The sequence below is a fragment of the Podarcis erhardii genome (assembly GCF_964252035.2).
Source record: "Podarcis erhardii genome assembly, chromosome: 1".
NCBI lineage: Eukaryota > Metazoa > Chordata > Lepidosauria > Squamata > Lacertidae > Podarcis > Podarcis erhardii.
The window spans coordinates 131,686,460-131,699,072 of record NC_138497.1 but is presented as its reverse complement, the minus strand read 5'-3'; the positions used below and the strand labels follow the sequence as shown (position 1 = coordinate 131,699,072).

The following is a 12,613-nucleotide window of genomic DNA, read 5'->3' as shown; positions in this document are numbered from 1 at the left end:
AAGAATCACTGTGTTGTCTGATATGTTCACCCACAACTTAACAGTTTTGGATTACAAACATGTCAAACACGGAAGTGCGTGTCCCGTTTTGCAACCTATTTTTTGGATTACAACCTTTTATTATTATTATTACGAACAAATTTTTTTGGAAGGCCCCATTGGCGAAAGCGCGCCTTGGGTTACAACCTGTTTTGGTTTACAAATGGACCTCCGGAACGGATTATGGTTATAAACCAAGGTACCACTGTATTCACTTATTCAAGACCTGTTCGTAACTTTGTGCGTAGCCCCTTACAAAGATGTCTTTAAAAGCCCCACATCTGTCCTTGTCCAGATATTGCAAACCACAGCACAGTCAGTAGCGCATCGAGGAGAGCATATTAACCGCAGCTTACAAAAATAACACCACTAAGAGCAGCCCACTTATCACTGGGGAAGGAAACAGGAGCGGGCTGCAAACGAGGTACAACGCAGAAAGCCCACAGAGCAGGAAAGAAAGAAGCCATCGCTCATTACGAGACAAAATATGGAGGATTTCACGGTTGACATGAACCAGAAGAGACACAGGAGCACAAAAAGGGAGGTAGTCTCAGCATACTTGGACCAAATAGCTAGCACACAGCAAAAACAAGGTCAGAGCGAAACATGCTACTTCAGCACATTGTCATTTGCCTCCTTGAAGCCAGGATCTCTCGCCTCCTATTTTGTTGTCCTGCTCTTGATTCCTATCAAGGTGTGTTGCCTACAGTTACAATGCAGATTCCAATTGTACCTAAGATCCTATCTATGGGGTGATCTAAAGGAGGAAAGAGTTCCTGCAGCAGCTGTGCAAAAGAGGAGATTTTAACAGGATACATTTGTCATGCAAAAGGGACACGGGTGGCGCTGTGGGTTAAACCACAGAGCCGAGGACTTGCTGATCAGAAGGTCGGCGGTTCGAATCCCCGCCATGGGGTGAGCTCCCGTTGCTCGGTCCCTGCTCCTGCCAACCTAGCAGTTCGAAAGCACGTCAAAAGTGCAAGTAGATAAATAGGTACCGCTCCGGCAGGAAGGTAAACGGCGTTTCCGTGCGCTGCTCTGGTTCGCCAGAAGTGGCTTTGTCATGCTGGCCACATGACCCAGAAGCTGTCTGCGGACAAACGCCGGCTCCCTTGGCCTATAGAGTGAGATGAGCACTGCAACCCCAGAGTCGGCCACGACTGGACCTAATGGTCAGGGGCCCCTTTACCTCTTTATTTGTCATGCAGGGATTCAAAAAGCTTTACCTTTTAACATTCCCTCTTCTAAACAACCATTAAAAGTCCACAAACCCTATTCTCCTTTGAAACAGCAGTGTGGCATTGTAACACACTGTCTCCAGCTCCTGCACTCAACATGGCACACTAATGTTTGAGGGAAGATGCAAAATATTAATGCAAAATTGGTTTCTAACCTTCTTGACCAGCAACAAAACTCCTTTGGGCTTTCCTGCATCTTCCAGCACCAAAGGAGTTGGCAATATCTGGCAGCTGGAAGCCAAATCCTACAAACCTACCTACACCTCTGCTAAAGCAAAGGATTACTTACATTGTAATAGGTCCGGCCAAGGCTCCTATATCTTTAACAGCTGTGCAACAAGCAGAAATTCGGTTTCTGAAGCTTTCTCCATCACTCCATTTGCACATGGGGAAAAGTTCACCTAGTCAGTTTCTGCTTGTTGCATAGATATTAAAGACATGGAAACCTTGGGAGGGAAACAGATTCTGCATGCGATTCTACATGCTGGAGCTGACTGAAAGACAAATCCTTAGACAGAGCAAGTAGATATACATAGGATCAGGCTGTAAAAAAACAACAGTCTTCAATTTTTGAAAACATCAGTGTTTTGAGAAAATATGGCGCCCAGAAAATATGGCCCAGAATATGTCATTATAATTAATGGAAGAAATTGAGATATGTGTACCACACAAATTATGATGCATATGTTGGGCTTAATTTATTCAAGTCTATTAATTACGTATTTACTATTTATGACTCTCTAACCTGGTACATTAAATTATTATCAGATATATGGTAAAAAGAACCCTCCAAAATGGTCACTAATACTTTGCGTGGAGGGCTTTGTGAAAAGGGTCCCATATCTTGCAATAAAATCGCATCTCTTAGCCTGCCAAGTTCAAATGTTTCTCGTCTTCCCTCTCTCTTAATATTCAAAAGACAATGGGCCACTAAATAATAATAATAATAATAAATAATAGATTTTATTTATACCCCGCCCTCCCCAGCCGAAGCTGGGCTCAGGGCGGCTAACAACAATAAAAATAATCCAACATTCTAAAAACCTTTCATTATAAAAATTAATTAAAATCAAATTGATGGCAACCATTAAGCAAAATTTTGTGCAGATTGCCAGAGGAGGGGGTCAGGCTGTGCCTTGGCCAAAGCCCTGGTGGAACAGCTCTGTCTTGCAGGCCCTGCGGAAAGATGTCAAGTCCCGCAGGGCCCTAGTCTCTTGTGACAGCGTGTTCCACCAGATCGGGGCCACAGCCGAAAAAGCCCTGGCTCTAGTTGAGGCCAGCCTAACCTCTCTGTGGCCTGGGATCTTCAGGATGTTTTTATTTGCAGACCATAAGTTCTTCTGTGGGACATACCAGGAGAGGCGGTCCCGTAGGTATGAGGGTCCTAGGCCGTATAGGGCTTTAAAGGTTAAAACCAGCACCTTAAACCTGATCCTGTACTCCACCGGGAGCCAGTGCAGCTGGTATAGTACTGGATGAATGTGATCTCTCAGCAAAGACCCCATAAGGAGTCTCGCCGCGGCATTCTGCACCCGCTGGAGTTTCTGGGTCAGTCTCAAGGGCAGCCCCACATAGAGCGAGTTACAAAAATCCTGCTTCTATTCCCCCAAGACTGGCATCTTCCATCTCAAGAGCTTAGATTATTTTCTGTATTTTCCCTCCCTCCTCCTGTTGCTTATACAGTGGTACCTCGGGTTACAGACGCTTCAGGTTACATACGCTTCAGGTTACAGACTCCGCTAACCCAGAAATTGTACCTCGGGTTAAGAACTTTGCTTCAGGATGATAACAGAAATCGTGCTCTGGCAGCAGCAGGAGGCCCCATTAGCTAAAGTGGTGCTTCAGGTTAAGAATAGTTTCAGGTTAAGAACAGACCTCCAGAACGAATTAAGTTCTTAACCAGAGGTACCACTGTACTTCACACCATTCTGAATGACCTCAAGTTGTTTTTGTAATAATTTAATTTAAAAATTTGAGAATCAAACATACTAAAACATAGTTGGTAACTTGCATATGAGTTTCGGTTTGAACCCAACCTGTTGGTTAAAATAATAATAATAATAATAATAATAATAATAATAATAATAATAATAATTTGTACCCCGCCCATCTGATTGGGTTGCCCCATCCACTCTGGGCAGCTTCCAGCATATATAAACACATAGCAAAACATTAGACCTTAAAAAGCTTCCCTATACAGGGCTACCTCCAGATGTCTCCTAAATGTTATCTCCTTAACATCTGATGGGAGGGCATTCCACAGGGTGGGCACCACTACCAAGGCGGCCGCCATAAATGTCTTGCCTGTGGGTTATGAATCCTTTTTGTTTGTTTTATATCTTGCACAAGCCAGTATTGGGAGAGACTAGTCTCCAGAATATCCACTGGCTGTACGGAAAGGCGGCAGATTACATTGACTGAGACAGATCAGTAAGGAGAACGTCTATTTCACCAGCAGCCATAAGCATGGAAGTCGGCTGATTAAGACACCGAAAAGCTTAAGGCAAAAGATTGACATAATTAGGACAAGTGAAAGTGCTGTAATCGGCAGGGGAAAATTGACTCTGTAATCATGACATTGGTGGTGGTGGTGCTCATATTTATTCTGCCTCAAATTTGCTCCGCTTACGAGTCAGTAGCTGATCCCGACCCCTTGCCAACATTGCATGAACGAGGAAGGCAAGATGGGAGGAAGGAACCTCTCCCTGCCACTTGTGGTCTCCCCCCAACCCACTCCCATCACCGGCAGCAAATACTTTGCAATCAGAGCCTGGCTGACAATTTCACTGATGATACACGAGGGAGAATGAAGCTCATCATCTTTCCCTTTCTCTATCTCCCCACTTCTTCATATTGCAGACGACTGGCCACCCCGAAGCATAAACAGCGTGGGGAAGGTGTTGCCATCTTTGATCTAAGTAAAGGTGATTCAATCAGGTGAAGCAGGGGTTCAGGGCGAAACGGGGCTGTTTTTAGGTAAAACAACTCTGTCCCCTCTAGTAGCCATGGCCAGTTGGCCATTGTTTCTCCACAATGTCCCTTAAAAAAACAAGTAGGCAGAGGCCTGGTGACATGGGAGGTGTGTATTGTTGAACTTCTGCCCAAAAGTCCTGCCAGAAAACAAGATAGCAAGCCAAGGGGAGGAGATTTGAGGAAGCATGTCTAGGTGGTGGACTGACTGAAAGTAATTTGAATTTGACTTGTCAACGTTTGAAATAGGAATAGCTGCCGATCGTGCAGTTGAGCCTGGGGCAGCAGAGACTCTTTGCATTACTGAAACTGCTATTACAATTAAAAGGAGCGTGTGTCCCCCTCAATTGTTGACCTTGTATACACACTGGACACAATCTAGTACAAAATTAGATGTGCTTAAGCAAGTTTGAAAAGCAATGACAAACCTAGACAACATCTTAAAAAGTAGAGACATCACCTTGCCAACAAAGGTCCAGATAGTAAAAGCTATGGTTTTCCCAGTAGTGATGTATGGAAGTGAGAGCTGGACTATAAAGAAGGCTGATCATCAAAGAATGGATGCTTTTGAATTATTGTGCTGGAGGAGACTCTTGAGAGTCCCATGGACTGCAAGAAGATCAAACCTATCCATTCTTAAGGAAATCAGCCCTGAGTGCTCACTGGAAGGACAAATTGTGAAGCTGAGGCTCCAATCCTTTGGCCACCTCATGAGAAGACTCCCTGGAAAAGACCCTGATGTTGGGAAAGATGGAGGGCAGAAGGAGAAGGGGACGACAGAGGACAAGATGGTTGGACAGTGTTCTCGAAGCGTGAGTTTGACCAAACTGCGGGAGGCAGTGGAAGACAGGAGTGCCTGGCGTGCTCTGGTCCATGGGATCATGAAGAGTCGGACACGACTAAACGACTAAACAACAACAACAACAACAAGCAAGTTCAAATCAATTGGATCAAGGACAACTAACTAACTTGGTGTTGGGATGGAGTTGTCGCATCTTTAACTATCTTTGGTCGTAAAGACGAACAATTGTGCTTCTTTTCAGTGCTGCCAAGTGGCTAGTGTTGAACCTCGGAACGTTTGGTCTTAAATGTGATGCCTCTGCTAAGCAGGCAAATAAACACTGTCCTTATATTTATATTATTATTATTAATTAAATTTATATGCCACTTTTCATCTGAAGATCACAGGGTGGCTTACAGCATAAGAACAAAAAATGCATAATATTTAAATGAATTGGCTGTACGCTACAGAACCATGACCAGATTCAGAGACATTTTTCTTTTAATGTCCCACCATGCTGAGTGAGACTTGCTTGACTCCTCCAAGCCATCCTTCATATGCTTGTCATGCATTCTAAAGGCTATGGTGTCTTCTGATAACTTTGTTTTCTTATTTTATTATTTTCACTCCAACTCATCTGCAGGTGAATTTCAGACAACAAATTTTCTTAACGAGATGGATTTTATTTCTTTTTGCAGTTGATGCTTAGTAAGATGGAACTAAGAGGAACCGCGTTAACGTGTTCAATGCCTGGTACTCATGTTGTCAACAATCTAGATCTTCAGCAAGGCAAACCTGAACCCATCAAGTGGGAACTACAAATAATCATTGTTAAGTTGTTAAGACATTTGAATCCAAATAATCACCATATGATGAGATGTTAAGTCATCCAAATGGGCAACTTGCTTCAGCTGGGGTTGAATTCATATCCAGAAGAAGCTGATTCCATATACTCTTACCTAGTTCAATAAGCTGGATAGCTCATGGTAGATTTTGACTTGACTCAAGCTATTTTTCATAATTCCCTGCCTTCAAAAGTGAGTGACGTCTAGGCTGATGAGAGCTCAGATACCAAGAAGTACATTTTTCAAAGGCTCTTAGGCACTTATCTTCCAATGAAATTAATAGGTGTCAGACACTCGAGTGTCACTCTGGCATCAAAAAATTCTACATCCACGCAACTAGTATCATAATGTAGCCCTCTTCATTAAAAACATGTAATCAAAGTGTCACTGGATTTAGAGGAGCCGTATCAAGGGAATCAAATGAAATTTGTCAAGACTCTCCACCACTTCTGAATTTCCTGCCAGTAGGACCAATAGGAGGGAAACACTTCCAGGAGATTAGAGCAGCTGTGCAATAGTGGAACAGGAGACCATTCCCCAAAGCGTTTCTCTGTAGAAGCTATAGGCTACAGAGAAATTGTATTATGCTTGTCTACTATGCCCACTGACCATATCTACACTCATACCTTGGGTGTTGCTTTCTATGTGTACCAGAGGAGTAGGAAATGTCATCTGAATACACTCTTTACTCATTCAGATTGCAAAATGTTGCAGTGAGACAAAGATTCCTGGGGAGAGCATCAGCTGAGGAAGCAAGCACAACTTGTAGCTTGCTTTTTATTGTACTTTTTTTGCAACAAAAGGAAAGAAAAAATAAAACCAAACAATTGACCGCTGACATTAACCATAAGAACATTCTATCAATCCTAATTCAAACATAGTGATATAGGCAGCCCATATGTCCAAATAGGCATCTAAAGAAGATTAATGATTATAAACCATATGTTGAAACCTAGAAATGGCACATGAGATCCGCAGTAGTGGAGGGTGGGTGATTGTACCTTCCAGCTTTGCTGTGCAAGTCTCTTTTATTTTAAGATAGAATATCAGCCTTCCTAAGGAATGATTAAAACAAAAACAATAAAAAACCAAGCAGCAATCTTATGGTTACCTTGAGTACAAAACTGCTTTGCCAAGCAAGGCACAAATTTTGAAATGCTATGCTATGCTATGTTTTTTCTTAAATCCACTATCTAGTCATATCTTCGTTTCCTTGCTCCGAAGCTTTAAAAGCTATCTGCAATTCAATGAAGATTAGTCAAGCCAGACTGTTAGCTTCCTGCAGCAGAGTCCAACATTCTGTAGAGCGCTTAGCAAAACTTATATAATTCTCACGTTGTCACTACAAACGGTATCACCTATGTACATACACATAGCCACAGATACAGATGTTTTAGAATTAAAATGGTATCTGATGAACCCTTGGTCGAAAATTAACCACTTAACCTTTTGGAGGAAAATTAACTCATTGCGAATTGCTGTGAAAAACAGTCCAGCATCATCTCACAATTTTTGAGATCCACACGTTCATTACTTGATGGCTGGACCATTAAGCAACTTATGTGAATGCAGATAGAATACAGCAGAAAGAACTTTGGTATCACTAGACACAAAACTGCTCAGTAGATCATTTCGTATACCCAGCTACCAGCCATCATATGTAGAGCAATTCAGCATGCAGAAAGTAGATAAAAGGTAAAGGGATCCCTGACCGACTCTGGGGTTGCGGCGCTCATCTTTCTTTATTGGCCGAGGGAGCTGGCGTACAGCTTCCAGGTCATGTGGCCAGCATGACTAAGCTGCTTCTAGCGAACCAGAGCAGTGCACGTAAACGCCGTTTACCTTCCCGCTGGAGTGGTACCTATTTATCTACTTGCACTTTGACGTGCTTTCAAACTGCTAGGTTGGCAGGAGCAGGGACTGAGCAACGGGAGCTCACCCCATGGCGGGGATTCGAACCGCCGACCTTCTGATCAGCAAGTCCTAGGCTCTGTGGTTTAACCCACAGCGCCACCCACGTCCCTGATCAGGAGAAAGTAGAAGGGAGGAGGAAATTTGCCCCAATAGAACTTTTCCTTTTCCTTACTGTCCTGCAATTACTGTGGTGGTTGTGTTAACCCCTTCTAACAATTCACTAGATGATGAGTTCACTGGACAGCTGCTAGGAAAACCACTGTTTCCTCCAACAATGCTGGGGCACTAAGTAGAGCTCAAGCGTGGTAAGATAGTGTGTCTGACTTGTATCCTAAGTGTTGAACAATCTGAAGAGGAAATGTTGATGCACTTTTAAAAGTTGCACAAAGGGGAGAATTTTAGTGGGCGTGCTTCTCTTCCAGTATCGTTCTGCAGCATCGGACTGAAGTTCTCCTTACCATAAAGGTAAAGGGACCCCTGACCATTAGGTCCAGTCGTGACCGACTCTGGGGTTGCGGCGATCATCTTGCTTTACTGGCCGAGGGAGCCGGCGTACAGCTTCCGGGTCATGTGGCTAGCATGACTAAGCCGCTTCTGGCGAACCAGAGCAGCAAACGGAAACACCGTTTACCTTCCCGCCAGAGTGGTACCTATTTATCTACTTGCACTTTGACGTGCTTTCGAACTGCTAGGTTGGCAGGAGCAGGGACCGAGCAATGGGAGCTCACCCCGTCGCGGGGATTCGAACCGTCGACCTTCTGATCGGCAAGTCCTAGGCTCTGTGGTTTAACCCACAGTGCCACCCACCACCTTTACTATACTCTCACACTGTACCTGAATTTCAAAGCTCCATTCCTAGAACAGTCAGATGAGACAAGGCCAAGCATGTGGGATATAGAGTATTTGGAACTGGGGAGGCACCTGTGGCATTAAGGAAGGGGGAAAGGGGGCGAAAGAATATCTAAGGGCAGCCACAGGGATTGCAACTAACCTTAAATACAGATGTACACCTATCACAAAAAGATATCATATGGACACTAAACAAGAGAGAGGGTGTGTTTCTTTCTCCCCTAAAATGATTGATTTTGACTTTTGGGGCATCCCAAATGCTTTGATGGGCAGACGCTTATTCTTTGGGGAAGACAAGAGGAATCTGTACACAGCTGCGGATCTGGTTCACTGTGCTTCTGAGCTTCAGAATATACTTTGGAGAGGTGAGTACAGAACAGGCAGCAGGTATTACCTGCTCTCGTGTAATTTTAAGTATTAAATTGGTGGGTCTCTCGAATGACTGGAGGAATCTAATGAAAGCCTTGTGGCCAAATAAACAAGACCGGCCGCAGAGCTAATTGCCAAAGCAGATTGCCTCAGCCAAGCCATTCCAGTAATTCATATTTTTTTGACACAGCAAACGGAAAGATAGTGATCGGCACCAAAGGGAAGGAAGTACCTGAATTGAGGGGATGTGGGAGATTATTACTTTTTTTAAAAAACCTACCTGACACCGAACCATTTGAAGAAAGCATTTTTGCAGCAAGTTTCTGATCAATACCTCTGGGATCAGTAGCACATTTTAGCCCTCGGCTGACTCTTTGGTTTTAAAAGGTATCTGTTCTTAGTAAAGAGATAGCAAAAGCTTCCACTGAACTGGCACCCAATGTTCAAAAGGGTGATCCTAGGAACTGAGGGCAAACCAGTCTCAGATTTTCTGCCTGCTTCTGCAAGCTACACCTTCGTATGGAGATTGATGGGAGCATCTGGACCAGGGGTCAGCAAACTTTTTAATCGGGGGCCGGTCCACTGTCCCTCACACCTTGTGGGGGGCCGGACTGTATTTTGAAAAATATAAATACCCTGCAAGCTGGTCCCGCAGCTGCCTCCGGAGCCGGGGGAGGAACGCACTCTGCACGCGCTCAGGAGTGCGTCTTGGTGTCGCCTGCTCACCAGCATTGTTCACGAGTAGCAGCCGCTCCATTGGCCCGTCCCCGCAGAGCTCCCAGGCGGCCCATCGTCCAAGGCCAGGTTAGCGGACAGGCGGCACACAGATCACCCTCCAGCTGCTCCAGCGTGGCTGCCGAGCGCACCACCAGCAGCAGCACCAAGCTGGGCATCAGCAGGCGTGCCAAGCTCCGGCTGAAGCCCCGCAACGCGCCCATCACGATGCCCATGGCACAGCCCAGACCTGCTACCCACCCGCCGGACTCTCCTTCCATAGCCGCACCGGCTTTATCTCAGTGCGCGGGAGGCGAGTCTTCAGATTGGCTGCAGGAGCTTCCTGCAGCCAATCGGAAGTTGCGTCAGCGTCGCGGAAGTCTGTCCCCGTGCAGCAAGGCATCCGCTGCTTCTTTTCAAAGAAACGCTGTGCCGCGCTGGTTTAGATCAGCGAGGACTGACCGAGTGGGTGGCAGGGTCAGTGGTCTGAATTTACGAGCTTGCTGGGCCGCATCTGACCCCCGGGCCGTAGTTTGCCACCCCCTGATCTGGACAAAGCACTTTCTTAAAGATACAGTGGTGCCCCGCAAGACGAATGCCTCGCAAGACGGAAAACCCGCTAGACGAAAGGGTTTTCCGTTTTGGAGGTGCTTCGCAAAACGAATTTCCTATGGGCTTGCTTCGCAAGACGAAAATGTCTTGCGAGTTCTTGCGGGGTTTTTTTCCTTTCCCCCCCTTTTTCTAAGCCGCTAAGCCGCTTATCTGCTTATCCGCTAAAAGCCGCTAATAGCGGTAATAGCGCTAATCCGCCAATGGGCTTGCTTTGCAAGACGAAAAAACCGCTAGACGAAGAGACTCGCGGAACGGATTAATTTTGTCTTGCGAGGCACCACTGTATAGTAGATCGACTGGCTGACCCTTATGAAATACGAGTGGCTGGACTTTATCTCGTGCAACGTAACAGAAGTGTTTGATCGGTGGGCTCAGTGTCTGTTCCGGCCAGGTAAAGTCTGGGGGGGGGGGCATTTTTACACAGGACTCTAAAGCTGTTTTTGAACTGCTGCTCCACAATTTACACACATTTTTTAATTGTCCGGACAGAAGGAGGAAGAAGTGTACCCTCCAGCCGATGCTAATATTACAGAGAGAAGGTTCAAGGATCCACCGTTCCTCAGCTCCTTCCTCTGATCTTCAAAATGAGGACAACAGATCCATAACTCATGGATTCTGGCTGAAATCCCTGAATGGTTTTAATAATCTTACAAAACAATAAATACACAACAAGGCCAACTTAAGCTGGTGCTTTAAAAGTTATACCTTTTCTGTCTGTGTGGCATCCTTCTTAACCTGCAGTAGCCTTCCTTGGATAAAGATGGATCAGTCATCAATAAATGTGATATTTATACCAGGTGGGCATCTTGCCTCAAAGGGAAAACCTTCTCAATTCAGTTACCTGTTAATTTACTTGCCAAGTCATCACCATTTTATTTTCTAAATAAAAATCCATCTATCAGGCAAATCAATGAAGACTTACAGCACTGCAAGTCGGCACAAAATCAAGCCCTTAATCTAATTTAGGGGAGCCAGTAAGATGATCAGGCCCATCGCTTCAATCACTTTTAATTAAGCTTGCTTTCTCTGAACGGCAACTGCAGCTCCCACTAAGTTTAGCTGTGGTCCTTCTGTTACCATAACTTATTCCAATACCTGAAAGATCAGGCTAACATCCCTTGTTGTGTGATGTTCACACTAAATGCAAGCTGTCCTCCCTCTGCGAGGGTAAGTGGGGAGAACAGGGGTGAGATGCAAAACCAGCTGGGATAAGACAGTTATTAATAGCATGTGTGCTGATCACCTGGAAGAGGTTATGTTCCCAAAACTAGAAGGCATGGAAGAACATGGGCAGGACACACTAAAGAATGCCATGGGTCCCATATAGCCAGTGGCGTAGCATGGGGGTGCAGGGGGGGCCGGCCGCACCGGGCGCAACATCTGGGGGGTAGGGTTAGGGGGCGCAAATCCATGGGTTAGGGGGCGCAAATTACTTGCCTTGCCCCGGGTGCTGACAACCCACGCTACGCCACTGCATATAGCTACGGAGAGCTCTGTGCCTAGTATTTTTTTTACTGTCGTCCCCGGTTGTAAAACATCTAATTACCTAATGCAGAGGAAGAACTTCAGCTCTGCAATGTACTTTACAGTAATGGCTAGGAATGGGAGCCAGAAAGTCCTTGGCTCAAATATTGATTCAGCCATGAACTAGATGGCATTAGGCAAGCCACTCTCTCCCTACGCCCTTACCAAACTCCTTGCATCCCATGCTGTGCAATGCAACTTGAAGATAAGATCTACCTTATAAAATTATTATAAACAATATTGCAATGATGCATACAAACCCCTCTGAACCCCTCTAAGTACGCTATAAATGCCAATTCTAATAATACCGATAGTTCTTGCTGTTGCTATTACTACTACTACTACTGGGAGAAGAAAAGGCCAAGGAGTAAGGTAAAAGTAAAGGGACCCCTGACCATCAGGTCCAGTCGTGGCCGACTCTGGGGTTGCGGCGCTCATCTCGCTTTATTGGCCGAGGGAGCCACCGTACAGCTTCCGGGTCATGTGGCCAGCATGACTAAGCTGCTTCTGGCGAACCAGAGCAGCGCACAGAAAGGCCGTTTACCTTCCTGCCGGAGTGGTACCTATTTATCTACTTGCACTTTGTCGTGCTTTCGAACTGATAGGTTGGCAGGAGCAGGGACTGAGCAACGGGAGCTCACCCCATCGCAGGGATTCGAACCGCCGACCTTCTGATCAGCAAGTCCTAGGCTCTGTGGTTTAACCCACAGCGCCACCGGCGTCCCTCTAAGGTGTAAACCCTCCACAAATCCAGAGTG

At 45.5% G+C, this 12,613-nt stretch overlaps 1 protein-coding gene across 2 annotated transcripts in view; it reads right to left on the bottom strand.

Moving 5' to 3' along the window:
- The window catches only part of NRP2 (neuropilin 2), a 231,925-nt gene that overhangs the window by 68,681 nt on the left and 150,631 nt on the right, over positions 1–12,613 (bottom strand). The window lies entirely within an intron of this gene.